This window comes from Acomys russatus, chromosome 18 (assembly GCF_903995435.1).
Source record: "Acomys russatus chromosome 18, mAcoRus1.1, whole genome shotgun sequence".
Taxonomy (NCBI): Eukaryota; Metazoa; Chordata; class Mammalia; order Rodentia; family Muridae; genus Acomys; species Acomys russatus.
The window spans coordinates 26534168-26549310 of NC_067154.1; the positions used below are offsets into that span (position 1 = coordinate 26534168).

Consider the following 15143-nt stretch of genomic DNA (forward strand, 5'->3'; position numbering starts at 1 on the left):
GACAGCAACAGTCAATATTTTAACTTTATTCTATTTGCAGGACTACATTTCTTTCCATAACAGGATTACCATAGTAGAAAAACAAAAGTTAATTTTCTTTAATGAGTTTTATTCGATTAAAACATTTTATGTTAATAAGAAGTTCATATGCCAAATTGAAGTTAACTTCTTGAGTACAGAAAAATCACCATGTCAGTACTCTAGGCTGTGAATCAATTTGCACAAAGTTTCACTTTCTGAGGAATTAGTTTTATACTCTGAAGGTGTTTTAGGGACATGATCTCCATTTATTCCTCTTCTGAACATTCATCTGAAGCTTTGAAAGTGTGAATCACATTGTAAAGTACTTTATACTAGTTAGGCATAGTGATCAGAAAAGATCTTTGAAAAGAATTTCTTTAGTCTTAGGGTTTTCCTGTGAGTTTCATGTAGTCATTAAGAAATGAAGAATCTACCCCCGAAGACCACTTTTATGCTATAGATGACAGGGGATTAAATTGCAGTGAATCTCACATTATTTTTTTTGAACAGTGTTTATTTTCAGGGTCTCTACAAATATCAGGGTCTCTACACACATGATAAATATAAATGAAAACAAATCCATTGCCAAAAGCATAGACTTTGATTCATTAAAAAGATGACTGTGCTGTGCTGGTTCAGTCAACTTCTAGTTTTATTTATTCACCACTGAGCTGTGCTACATAAAAAATTAATTACTGGTTATCATAATATTTATAACATGTGTTGTTACAAATTTCTCTGAACAAGCAGTGTCCAATGTTTGCAGCTCAGCATAAACATAAGTGACACTTGAGGGGGAAGTTTAGTTTGAAGTAAATGAGTAGTTACTTGTCCACATCACTGTGCGTTGAAAAGCTTGTCTCAGTAAAGTCACAGTTTTTCAAATGTTTCTTAACCCTGCTAATATAAACCACCCATGTCCTAATGTCAAAAGAAAATATTTCCTGTGACAGGAGAGTGTCTATATGAACAAGACTCAACAAGTTTCATGGTATTGACTTATAAAGTATCAAATTCCACTTTGCACAGCATTCACTCGGTAAGAGCAATCTTGTAATCATAGATTTAAAGTTTATATTAAACATGAAAGAAATTCTCAACTATAAAAACTTGGCTTCTAAAAATGTCTTCCTGTAATTGCATGAAGTTGATATTCATGACCACTAACGTCTCTAGAGAGGGGATTATGATAAGATGTTGATAGATGTGCTGCAGTCATCTTGCAAATGTTTTGTAAGCCTGTGCTACATTTATGCCACCGACAGAGTTGTCACAAAAGGCTAATTAATCGTTAAGCATCTACCTTAAGTGTTGTGAGTTGATTGCCCATCTAGCCGCAGCATTAAAAGGAAACCATAAAATCAAGTCGACACAGTGAAATCCTCAGCAAGTGTGTCTTCTTATTTAGACTAGTGATGATCACTCCTGATTAGAAATATCCAGAATTCTGGAGAGATGTGGTGTTTATCCTGTATTAAGCATGTTGCCTCGAAGCTGTTCATTTGTGATCTACAATAGTGGTGGTTCCTCTCACCCATCCTAAAACTCAAGTCAGGAAAATCACATACCATCCAACTCTTCCCAATTTAAGCCCAAAGCAAAAGACTGCCTTGGTATGCTTTTACTTCCAAAATGTTAATCCATTTCACCAAAGTACAAAATGGGCTTTAGTTTCAGTTTGTAATTCCCTTCCCCCCAAAGTGTCTCATTTTCCTATGTTTACTGCTGTCTTTAAAAAAAAAAAAATTCAACTTAAACAGCTACCATTTTTCCCTCATCTTCCTTTTGCAATACTTTAAAAGTTCAGTTATAGAATTCTGATAAATTAACCTCATTGGAAATGTACCACATTTATCTTGGTTATTTTATGATTAAACTGTAATAAATTAGCTAGTTTCTATGCCCTTCTTTCCCTTTCCTTTTCCCTCAGCAATTGTGCTGCAGCACACATGCTCAAGTGGAATGGTGAAAGTCGGCAGGAATTCCATAATCTTGTAGCAAGCTCATTTGTTAACATGTGCATAATTCAGCCTGTAAAGTAAATATGCTATTAACTTCATGTGTTTTTTCTTATGGTATACTATTATTCCACAAAATCAAGTTGGATCCACAGCTAGTAGCACTGATTCAGCTTTATTTTCCAGGATCCTGCATGGGGATTTGAAAGTGCATGGTATACCATTCTAAAATGTGTTAAACTTTCATAACTATGCTGCAATACCATTGCACAATAAGGTGATATAAAATATAGGAACCTGGGACTATAATCCTCACATTACAGCTAAAGTTAAAACTGGTTTCAGTGTGCAAGTGCTTGGGCTGCACACTGTTTCAATACAGGTACATATCTATTAACATAGATTTGTGGAAAAAGATTTTATTTTTATTAAATTCTGCCGATTTATCTAAGCAAAATCAGGCTATAAAGTGTTTAGGTAATAGATATTTGACTAGAATATCTGTAATAGCATAGGAATTATTCTACTACATTAAATTACAGTGTAATGTTTTATTTATTATAAGGTATAGGAGTTATACTGAAAATAGGAACAGATTTTGAAGTAGACAAGGTAGACTATCACATAAACTTATAAGAGCATTTCATATTGGAGACATTTCTGTATGTAATGTTTTGTGTGGTGAACTTGTAGGTTCGCACTTGTGATATCATCAGTAGGGAGGCAACGGCAAGAAATAAGTCAGAAGTTCAAAGTCACTCTTGGTTACACAGAGAGGCCAACCTGATATACATGTGCCCCTGCCTCAGTAAAACAAAGCAAAACAACAAAGAAAGTAAAGTTTCAGGCAACTCCACAACAGGTGTTTTCAGTGAAATCCTCATTGAGGAGAAGGGAGAAGCCTGGGAATACTGATGATAGGATTTTTTGGCTTTTGTTTTGTTTTAATGTCTGTGTTGCCCCACAGTACCTACTGCAGTCAGTTTCAGTGTAGTGTCATCAATGAAAGGGTAATAACCCAGGAAAATTATTTCCTAAAATAAAGTTTAAAAAGTACACTTTTACACATCAACTTTACAAAGTCACTCCTATTTACTTCAGAGTCCTCATGAAGAGCCATAAAATTTTTTCAAAATATGTACATGAGGCTCATAGACATAGCATATGCCAAACACAATATATTGAATATAAATGAACTACATAAGGATATGAAAGGCGCCTAGAGCAAACCCAAATATATAAAAGTGAGGTTGGATTGTAAAGAAGTAAGCTGCCATAGATAAGGAACTAACTGTATTTTAGTAAAGATGAAAGCTAAAGTGTCTCTTATAATGAAATTTTCCACTGAGTGTCTTCATTCCCATTTCTCTAACACAGAAGGTTCTTGTCTGTAGAAACCTGGTCAAAGGAGTTCCGAAGACCACACAAAATCTTCCCCAGTTTATACTTTTTTAAATTAATGCTTTCAGCAACAGGAGCACAGAATAAGCATGCTTGGTGTCAATTCAAATTTGGAGAATCTTTGCTACAATTTTTATGCTAAGGTGCTACCTGACTACTCTCAGGATTCATCACCCTCCACAAAGTACATCATCCTTTCTAATGAGGATTATGTTGGATTGATCAGGAAAGGAATGACATTGTCAGACTGCATGTTTCTTGGGGTATTTTTGCTCTTTCCCCTTTTGTTTCCACTCAAAGATTATTGAAAACATAGAAGGATTAACTTCTACTTTAGTTATCAAATTAAAAAAAAAAATACATGAAGCAATCTAAAATTCAGCCTAGCACATTAGTTGTTTGGAATTTCTTCGGCAGGGCATTTAATTTTATTTAAAGTTCCAAACTTATTTTTTTGTTCCTATTAAAAAGCTAATATTATTCTTAGCTGTATTTGTTATGTGGACATTTCTCCTTCAATATAAACCTGTGTTCATGTCTATTGAACAACAAAGTAAAACTTACTATAAAACTGAGAGCCACAGAATTTTATTTTTAATATAGGTGACATACAAGCTCTTCATAGATTATGAACTTTATTACCCACTAGCCTCAAATTTTCAACAAAATTTACAAAATAACAGCCAGGTCATTCTTGATCATCCTCACATTGAGATGAAAACTTTTTAGGGTTTTTAAAATTGTAGAAGTAATACAATGTTTTTATTTTATTTCACTTATGTGGACGCATTATTTCAGTATATTGTAGTACATAGACACTTATATCAAGGATTTTGAAATTATATTCTCAGAATCTTTTCCTATGAAAAAAATCTATGTTATCAGAGAAAAATATACCCTAAAATTCTTATTTCTACTTTTAAAATTTAGTTACAAAATAGTTCATATTCTTTAAAAAAGAAAATAACTTAATAATATTGTTCACTCACAGAAAGTTCTGTCTATAGAATTAGTTTGCAATAGATGATGTGTATCATATCCATGTCTTTACAGTGCCTAGAAATGATTTTATATGTGAATTTAAAATAGTTTCTCCTAAAGTAACACCCAGCAATCATCTCAGGTAAAGAATTAAGGAATATACATATTTTAATGGAGAAAACATTCAAAATTTGGGGTGACATTTAGTGCTGTTTTTAACTGCAGTATTTTTACTGTATCATGAAACAGCACTATTGTCATGCATGAGATCTGAAATTTCTCATCGTTAGTGCTGCTTATGTAATATAGTGCAACAGAAATGCATATGGGAACATAAAGGTTAGAAGCTTAAAAATATCTGAAGATTTATTAAAACTAATACTTTACTTGTTTTTAGTAAAGTTGGCCTGCCTATGTTTATTAAAACATAAAGAAATAAACGTTTTGGGAATAGTAGTTGTGTATATACATATGTTTACATTTAGCTATGCATATGAATATATTCAGTACCAAATATGTATGTAAATACGCAAGCACAAATACATCATTTTAGAAATTTTAATTCAAAGCGATTCACTTTTTAGATAACAACCCATACTTATATTTTCCTTTGAAATCTGTTAAACATGGTAATTTTGAGCTCATATGGACATTAAAAAATGTAAAAACAAATGTCAGGTAAATGTCTGATACTTTGGGGACTGGTGGGATGGCTCGAAACATTAAAAACATATGGTGTAAGGTTGATGATGAAAGACCAAGAGGAAGAAGTCCCTACAGCTGGGCTCGGGCCAGTGAGGAAATGAAACTTAACTCCCTGATGCAGAGAAGTTTTGCAATACACTCAATAGTGGGTACATTCTTACAAATGCACCCACTAATTACAACATTAGTCATTGTTCCAGAATGTATTCCCCTAGGTAATACGTCTGTTTAATAAATCCCGCAGGGCATTACCTTAAAGTCATATTTTAGTAAGGCATTCGTGAAGTGATTTCTTTGGATTAAATTCCTTCAACCAATGATGTATAATTGTTAGTGAGTAGCATACTGTTCATTTTTTACGTATCATCTTGAAGATAGCGTGACTTCTGCCACCCACTTACAAGACATTTTCGAAGTTCATCAGACCTACACTAATCTATTGTCAACCTATTTTAGTAAAGGAGACTTTGACATGAATTCCCCTCAATGGCAGCATACAGTATTTTACAGCAAGTCATAGCTTTCACCGCTAGCTTTGACAGTGATGTATTGCTATCCTTTGGTCTCTAGAAATAAATCATCTATAATAAAGAAGTCCTTAATGGCATCAACATTCTTGCTGTGACTAAGCAGAAATATGCTCCTGCTTCACTGCTACTGCAGAGGAATCAGTTCAGCATTTTTAAGGTGTAGCATAAAAGAACAACTCGCAGCAAGATATAAATGCAAGTTGCAGTTTTTATGAGAGGCACGTTCCACTTCCATGCACTGTATTCTGTGATAGACTATGAAATTGGTTTTCAGGCAGCGTTTGAGAGAATCTGTTGATATACATGTGACACAGTATTGTTTGTTCTGGTCATAGTGACATTCTGATTACTGGGGTTTGTCCGCCTTGCTCTGGATCTATTCCAGGCAGTTTTATTGTAGTGAAATGGTTCTTATGGTTCACTGAACATCTAGCATAACTATGCTGAATATGATTGGCACGTTTGCATATATTTATTTAAAAATAAGGCAGTTAAACAGCGTAATTATGAGAAAATGAATCATGACAATAAAAGACTATTTAAGTTTACAAGCTTTGTGATCAAAGAATAAATACAGGTTGGAGAAAATAAAACTTTATATGTAACTAATCTACATAAATATACTTTGGTTTGATTAGAGGAATGGAATATATTAAAATACTTAAATAATTTTAGAAATGCATTTTACTCAGGCATTTAAAAATATTTTAGATCCATGCTATCTTATTTTCTTTATATTTAAATTACATGAAATAATTTCTTCAACCATATTACTGTTATATAAAATTGGTATGGTAAAGGTAATATCATTTTAAAGATCCTACTTGGTTCTAAAAAATACTCTGCCTAAACAGCATTTAATACTTTTTAAACTTGTAATGTCTTTATTGATTTTTAATTACTGGAACCCATTAAAGGTACAATTTAAGTGACAATTTCTTGTTTACTTCCTTTATCAGCTAAAAGCAGTCTTTGTTGGGTGTAAAAGTCAAAGCTTTTAAAATGAATTTCAAGATTCAGAAGGATACAATGACAATTGTTAGGTAGAAATTTACTGATGTTTGCGAACATTAGTTTTATGCTTATAAATCATGTGAATTCATGTGTAGATGTTATCTTTACATTCTGAAATGTCCCAGTGCTATTTCAGTAGCACTTTAAGGCAACTGAACTTGAGTAACTCACATCCTCTACATAAATGTGATGCTTTATACATCTTTCATCTTTATATTCATGTAAAAGTTTGAAACATTGTTCATATATAAGTTATAAGATATGCACTTATATTTTTTTTACTAAGCTATTAATAATCCTATGAAGGCATGCAATTTTAATATCCTCCAGTGAAAATCAACCCAAAGTTAAAGTTTGATTTTATCCTAAATTTTGATTTTTGTATACTTGTACAAAATGGAAATGTAAAGCTATTTACTATTTAGAAGGAGTCAGGCATCATAAAGCTTTCTTACACTTATAACCCAAATCTAGACAAGGTCTTAGGAAATTCCTTAAATTACTTTTCCATTGTTAATTCTTCAACTATTTTTAGATTTTGACACTATAGGTTTTCACACCTATGATATAACTATGTTTTCAAATCATAGTTCTCAATATAAAATACCTTTGCTAGAGCTCTTTACTTTTCAATCAGCTTATTCTTTTACACTGCACTAAGATTATTATATGACTGAATATTTTATGCTATTTTATTTCTTCCAGTAGTAGAAAAAGAGGTTATAGAATTGAGCTGCTTTTAATACAGAAAATAAATAGTTTAACCACATGTACAAGTTGGTACTATGGGCTTCTTACCTGTGCTTTTATTTCAGTAGGTGACACAACATTAAAATAAGAAATTAGAAGTTTTGAGAAAGCTGTTTCCTATAAGATTACCAAAAACTTAACAAGAAAAATATTTTCACTTTTCTGTTTTGGAAGTGAATATAATTGGCTTTTTTATTGAAAAATAGAGTTATTTTCTAGCTCATGCCAACATTCCTTTATGATACATATTTCCTAGCTATTAATCACACAAATCTTCTCGCAATTTTTAAAATGGGTTTGTTTGATTTCTATAGTTAGATTGTTACAAGTAGAATAAGATGTCATCTGAATGTTACTCATCTTTCTTCAGACACACAGGCCTTGATTTCTAGCCTAGTTTGCAGATTTTTCATGTACTTAGGAAAGTTTGTCCAAGATAAACTCATTGCACCAAGAACAAACATAAGAGGAATCATAAGTCACCCTGAATTACATAGAAAATCATGTCCACATACTTTTAAGCAAAATATTTGGCAGTTTGCTTTATTTTATTATTATTATTTGAATCTTTACATGGCCTTAAGTTGTAGAAACAGCCAAACCTATTGTCTCATATGGTAATCTGTCCTTATTACTTCAAAAATCTGTGATTTATAGCTCAAGTTCAAATATAATATTCATATATACACATGATATATATATATATATATATATATATATATATATATATATGAATTTTAGTAGGCATAGAACATGACAAAGTGTGATATTCCTCTGTAATATCAGAAAACAGTTAAACTATTCTATGGAATTAGGTTATTTTTAGAGTAATATGTATGATTGTTGAGGGCAGATGTATATGAAAATAGCAAACAGTTCAATATCAATTCATAGACTGATGTAATCCTCTCTAACCTTGCACTTTTAATAATGGCACATCATAGTCAGTAATTATTAGCTGTGCTTAGGTCCTGACCTTTGGAAGAAAACTGCTATTTATCCTTAGACGATAATAAATTTGGAAAGAAGACGATAATCCTTTTCAACAAACTATCAGTGCAATTTTGTAGTTATTACCAGAGGCCTGTTCTGAGATGTCCTCCTGATATAAGATGTGCCTCATAACAAATACCCGACTAGTGAAAAACAAAGAAAAGATGAGGAATACATTTAATACTTTTTTTTTTCTGATTTTTAGCAATAGACTTTCCATATTTTTTAAATAATCAAGACAATTACACAGTAATTTGGGTTAAAATACATGCCCAGTTCCCCATCTTAAAACCCAATTTGTTACCACCTGTGGCTATTTCTATTAAAAAAAAAAGAGAGAGAGAGAGAGAGAGAAACATAATTACTATGAGTCTCAGCAGTCTTAGAGTAAATTTTTGCAATTACAATACCTCCCTTGGGCAGATGTGTGAAAATCGTAGATTAATTCCTACCAGGATTTTTCTCTTCCTTTTGCATTTTTAGGTTTGGTGTCTCCTTCTTATTAGAATGGGTGTTTGCTCTAGGTAAAGGTTATGCCAGTGTTTCTGTAGTAAATCTCTAGAAATAAAGATTCACAAATCAGCCATTAAATTTTTGCCCTAGGCAAAAAACTATCATGTAACAACTCACCAAAGGAGTGGATACTATTTTCCATTACTGTCCTCCATGGCCTGAGTTAAGCTTGAAGTAAAACAGTAAGAATATTTGTCTGTCCTGAGAGACAGAATGACAACGTACCTAAGTGATTAGAATCTGTGGAAGTAATTTTATTCTATGTTTGGTTCCAAAGCTACCTGAAGCCTAAGAATTTAAAAGATATTAAAACTTGAGAATTAACAAATCCTCCTTTTCTATCCATCCCTTTTCTGTGGTCGTGGTAGTGCCATGTAAATGCTGCTCTTGATTAGCAACTAATTGATGTACACATAGCTAGTGAATTCTTTCCAATTTCAATGGTGTTAAATGCACGGACCAGTGTTTCAACTATATAATATTAAGATTCAATAAATTTTTCTTATCTAGGTAGAAGAATACCACATTTTATTTTTTATTACTGTATTTGAAAAAGCCCAAAGCAGTGTGTGTTATATTATATACACAAATACATATACATTCTATGTAATGAAATAAGAACATTTTTACTTAAGAAGTTTTTATTATGAACCATCACTTATATGCTACAGACTGAACAATTGTCAGTCTAAAATACATATGTATAATCATATACATATGAACATAAACTGTATATATGGGTAGATATGAAAATAATGCCCTACTGGTAAATAATTTGAGGGCAATATATTTTGACAAATTTGCATTTATAATTGGTGCCTTTTAAATACGAGCAATAAGATATTATGCTGATATGATGCAAGTTCATAGAGAAAAATAGCTGTTCAAGGTTTGTACTTCTTATTAGCATCAAGCTTTCTCAGTATTCCTTTATACTATATATATAGTTTACATATATACACATGCATATGTATATGGCATTCAAAGAGAAAATAGTGCTGATTGTGGCTTATTTAAATATTTCTTATTCTTTGCAATGGTTTACACATCATTACAATTAGGTTATTCAGGTGTTATATGAATTTTCTAAATCTGTCTCATCAACGTCTAATAAATTAATAATGTGAAATAATCACTTTGTTTATATTTTGAGGTACTTACACACAAATACCTTCCAAAACAATTTTTATAAGATGAAGTAATGGTTAAACCATAATTTCTATTTGTATTTGTTGAGATATAATTTTATCGTTTATTATTTTTTAAATGTTTTCTGTCATTTGATAACATCAACAGAACACTACATTGCCATCATCAAGTATGTATAAAATAAACTCACAAAAATGTTCACAATATTCAGAAACTGTTTGACTATATAGGTGCTAAAGCAATTTATATACCTACCCAAAAAAGAATTTATAGGATTATGATGCTCCCTATTTTCATATTGTTACTGAACTTATAGTCACAACCTACAGCTATTTGATTCATAGTCATTAATCTTATGAGCTGATAGCACAATACTTTTAAGATAAATGAAATTGTTTACCTTTATGTTATTTTAAACTTAATTGTTATCCACCTGAGTTCTATTTGCAAAGTTCATATCAAATAATAAGGTAGCTTTATGGAATAAAAACTGCAAGAAAATTGAATTTTCAAATCATATTAAAAGTTCATTTAGGGCTGAGGGTAAGTTTTAGTAGTAGAATATTTTTCTAGCATGCAAAGCTCTAGGTAAACTCCTAAGAATGAAAAAAAAAAGTCATATATTCCTACTTAAACATAGTATATAGGATATAAATAAAAGGAAATAATAAAAAAGAACATACAATTATAATTTCTCAGTGTTTATGGCTTATTTTAAATTTGATACAGAACACGCACACCTCTTGGAAGATTAAATTTATCAGTATTAATATTGCGTCAGGTGAACCTGCAGAGTGTGAACTTTCACTGTTGACATTTATGCCCACACTCATCCAAACATGATTCAAGTCTATTAATTTGTACTTTAACTTTGGCTCTTTGGAGGAAAGGCATGCTGACAGCTATCCTACTGAATGCAGAGGGTGCAGATATTGTAGTTGTCAGGATGGCTGTTTTCTTTGTTGGTCCAAAAGGATTGAGCAGGTGCTACCAAACACTACTGACCAGAAACTGGGCCTGTCGTGATCTGTGCTTGTTTTATCAATTTCTTTTCTCTATGTCTTTTCCTTGAGGTATTTTACATATATATGCACGCTTTCTCATAAACAATAACACCAAAGCATTTTCAATATCTGCAAATGATTTTGGGAGCACTGAGAACTCTGCAAAAACACATTTTTTCAAGCATTTCACAAGATATATATTCTTAAATTTCTCATCTGCTAACTACAGTGAAAGATTTTTCTTACCTTTTTTATTTTTATTTTTGAAATAATTTATTCAGATTATATCCGGAATGTTATCACCTCACTTGTATCTTCCCCCTCCCTCTTTCACCCTAATTCCTCTCCTCTAGACCTGTGACAGAAGGGGACTCTTCTCCCACCATATGATCACAGCCTGTGAGGTCACATCTGGATAGCCTGCTTCCCATTCCTCTGAGTACCACGAGGCCTCCCCCACCAAGGGGAAGTGATCAAATAGGGGGCACCAGAATTCATCTCAGAGGCAGTCCCTGCTCTTCCCACAACCATGGAGAATGTGCAGTCCATTGGCTAGATCTGAACAGGGGGTCTAGGTTTACTGCACGCATTGTCCTTGGTTGGTACAGCAGCTTGTGTCAGCCTCCCTGGGTCCAGAATCGCCAGCTTTGATGGTCTTTTTGTAGGGTTCCTGGGCCCTCTGGGTCCTTCTATCTGCCCATTCTTCCATGCCACTCTCAACTTGAGTCCAATAGCAGCCAGTCCTGGCATCTGTCCCAATCTCCCGCTGAGTGAAAACTCTCGGAGGATATCCATGTTGGGCTAGTATACAATTATACGTGAGAATATACAATGTGTCTTTCTGGGTCTGAGTTAACATCCTCAGAATGATCATTTTTAGTTCCATTCATTTGCCTGCAAATTTCAAGATTTCCTTGTTTTTAATAGCTGAGTAGTGTTCCATAGTGTAAATGTACCATAGTTTCTTTATCCATTCTTCAACTGAGGGACATATAGCTTGTTTCCAGATTCTGCCTATTATGAATAAGGCTGCTATGAACATAGTTGAGCAAACATCCTTGTGTGGTGGAGCATGTTTCAGGGATATGCCAAGGAGTGGAATAGCCGGGCCTTCAGGTAGCTGCATTCCAAGTTTTAGTGAAAGCTTTTTTAAACTTTAAAATGTTTCATTTTAAACACCTTTGTGAAGCATGCCTGTGATCTTACTACTTGGAAGTCAGAGGTAAGAAGAGCATGAGATATAGGTCAGGTTGAGTTACATAGTTAGACTTTGTCTCAGGCAGCCAATGTCTGGACATATCCTTCAGTGGTACAGCACATTCCTACCATAGCCAGGACTTGAGTTCAATCCCTAGCGCCATTAAAATGTCTATAATATTAATGAAACAGATATAAGGAAATATTTCTTTACCTTCCCTTGAACTCATAAAAAATATTCTCAGACACTCCAGTGGAAAGTATGTATTTAATGCATCTATTAAAGGTCCTTGCATATTTGCATCTGTAGGCATGTTCTCTATTTAAAATTCAGATACATATGCAGACAAAACATGATGGTATGTATTGCCAAATTAACTGAATTATGATTATATCTGAGATTGAAGTGGTTGACTTTTGAGTGTAGAGACAAATATTTATTGAGTGCATCAAATAGTCTCATGTATTTTCAAAGTACACTGAAGTGACAAGAAAATTTGGTATAATAAATAAAATACATAATTTCTTCATTTTCTAAATCTAGAAATGAGTATATATTTTAAAAATACAAATACTTATTTTTTTTTAAAAAAATATGAAAGCAATTAAAGAAACTTTACAACATGAGTCCTTCTTTGTATCCTTCAGGCAGTAACGTGCACTAAGAGATACAGGGAAGATGCCCGTGCCACCGGCCACATCTGAAAAATTAAAAAGTTACGTTCAATCTTTGTTTATAGTAAACCTTTCTGATTACACCTATGCATCTCTACCACAGCATAAGATTAATTCATCACATAACAAAAGGGACTTCACTTTAAACTTAATCAAACATTCCTTACATTTTCACTTGAAATTTCTCATTGAGTACTAGTATGCATAAATTTGGTGTTTATGTTAAATATTCATGATGCTACTGGAGAAATAAAATTTCCAAGGAAATACCAGTTATTTAGAAATATTGATGTCTGGTTTAGATTTCAGGGTGGATAGTGACATGCTGAAAGTGTTAGAGAAGGAGAGAGACACTGGTTCAATGTCCCCTGGAAATATGCTGATTTGGGAAGTGGAGTATCATTTCACTTGGTTAATTGCAACAACCCATCAACTTGTTAGGACATTAATGTACAGTTAACATGGTACATGAAAGCATTCAAAATCCAATCTTAAGCTTTCATTGCACCCATCTGCTCCCAGGAAATGTCATTAGAAATTTGAGCCCATGACCTTTAGCTTCCATTTTTGACTACACAGTCAAAACTGCTGTTTTCCCATTGAACATTTTAACATAATTTTGGTGAGTGCTCTACTCTGCACATTTCTAACCTAATTACATCTTTTTTTAAAAAAATTGCTAAACTAAAACCAAGCTTAATGGGCTGATGTGTAGTTGACAAAGAGTCAACACAGTTGTTCAGTCTTGAGTCTAGTTAAAAGCAGCTGATTTTCCACATCGTTATGATCTCCATGAGCTAAGGAGACTGCCCAGGTTGTGACTGCCACTTGATGACAGACCTCTGCTTCTCATTAATTATTCTCTGGCTCCACCACATCTTAAATTTATGCTTACAACATCTAAGTACACTAAAATCGCATGCCAAAGCCTATGGGGGAAAATACATGTGCCTATTTCGTATTTAAGGTAATTATCATGAGTTTTGAATTTTACATGCCCTTGGCATTTTTTGTCAACATAAGCATGATAGTACAGAAACTTTTGAGAATACTTTTGTGTGTTCACTCAGAAGAGAGAAACAAGATAAAATTATGTGCAGAGCATAAGAACTGAATTATGCAAATTGATGAAGATTTCTTGTCAACATTCATGTACTGCTCTGCACAGTGAAGTTCATGTAGCTTGGAAAAGACTCATGATTAGACAGGTGTTTCTTCTGCCCATGAGATCAAATATCTGAAATATTTATATAGTGGCAAGCCAGATGTACACAGTTTAACCTTGTAATCCCATTTCACAGCTTTTCTAAATACTTAGAAACTTGTTAAGTTAGAGGCTGATTGTTTTGGCAGCCTATTCCCATTAATAGGATTCAGATATGCCTTATTTACAAGCCTTGCTGTTAATATAATCCAATATATTAAATCACAGGGAAAGTGAAACAGGAGATCCTATCCAAGGGCTAATTGACATGGAAGCTTTTTCTAAAGCTTTTTAATTTTGCTTTTATTGACTGCATAATATCAAGAAAACACATAGTGCAAATAAAAGATATAAATGTTTTGCATGCCATGCTATTAACCATTTTAGTTTGAAGTAGTTATTGCTCAGATATCTTGTACTTCTATCATAATCTTTATATAAGCCACATAAGACCAGGCATCTGCTCTTTAAAATATTCCTTTCAGCGTACTCTCAATTGCAAAGCATACTGTCATTTGACATGTGGAAGTATTTTAAATGCACTCATCTGGGTTTTTTAGATGAATAGAGGGAATGCAGAGTAATGTAATAATGTGTCATGATTTTCATTATGCTTATTTATTGGTTCTGCAATAATGGAAAACAAGCTTATTGTTATGCTTTTAGCTTGAGCTATTATGTACTATGGTACTCATGCTCCATTTTGTATTTGTGCTATTCTGTCCCCTCAAGAAAATGTGTATCAAGATTCTTAAACTTAATTAGATTTCAAAATGGGCTTCATTCTTTTTGGATTTTCTATGTTTATTGTACAGCATTTATAAACTGATTACACTTAAATCAACACATGCACTTGCAGGGAGAAGAAAACCTTATTTTTCAACCTGTGTATGGCAACTCCAATTTCCTTATTTGAAGAAAAGTAAGGAGAAAGGATACTATCAAGAAAGTAACTCCTGATGTCCTATCTCTTTATATTTTAGGAAAAATTATGTAAATCATGTTGTGTACTTCTCCCAAAAGGTCTTTAATATACCACTAAAAAACT

At 32.8% G+C, this 15143-nt stretch overlaps 1 protein-coding gene across 3 annotated transcripts in view; it reads left to right on the plus strand.

Moving 5' to 3' along the window:
• The window catches only part of Pcdh17 (protocadherin 17), a 94500-nt gene that overhangs the window by 5136 nt on the left and 74221 nt on the right, over positions 1–15143 (plus strand). The window lies entirely within an intron of this gene.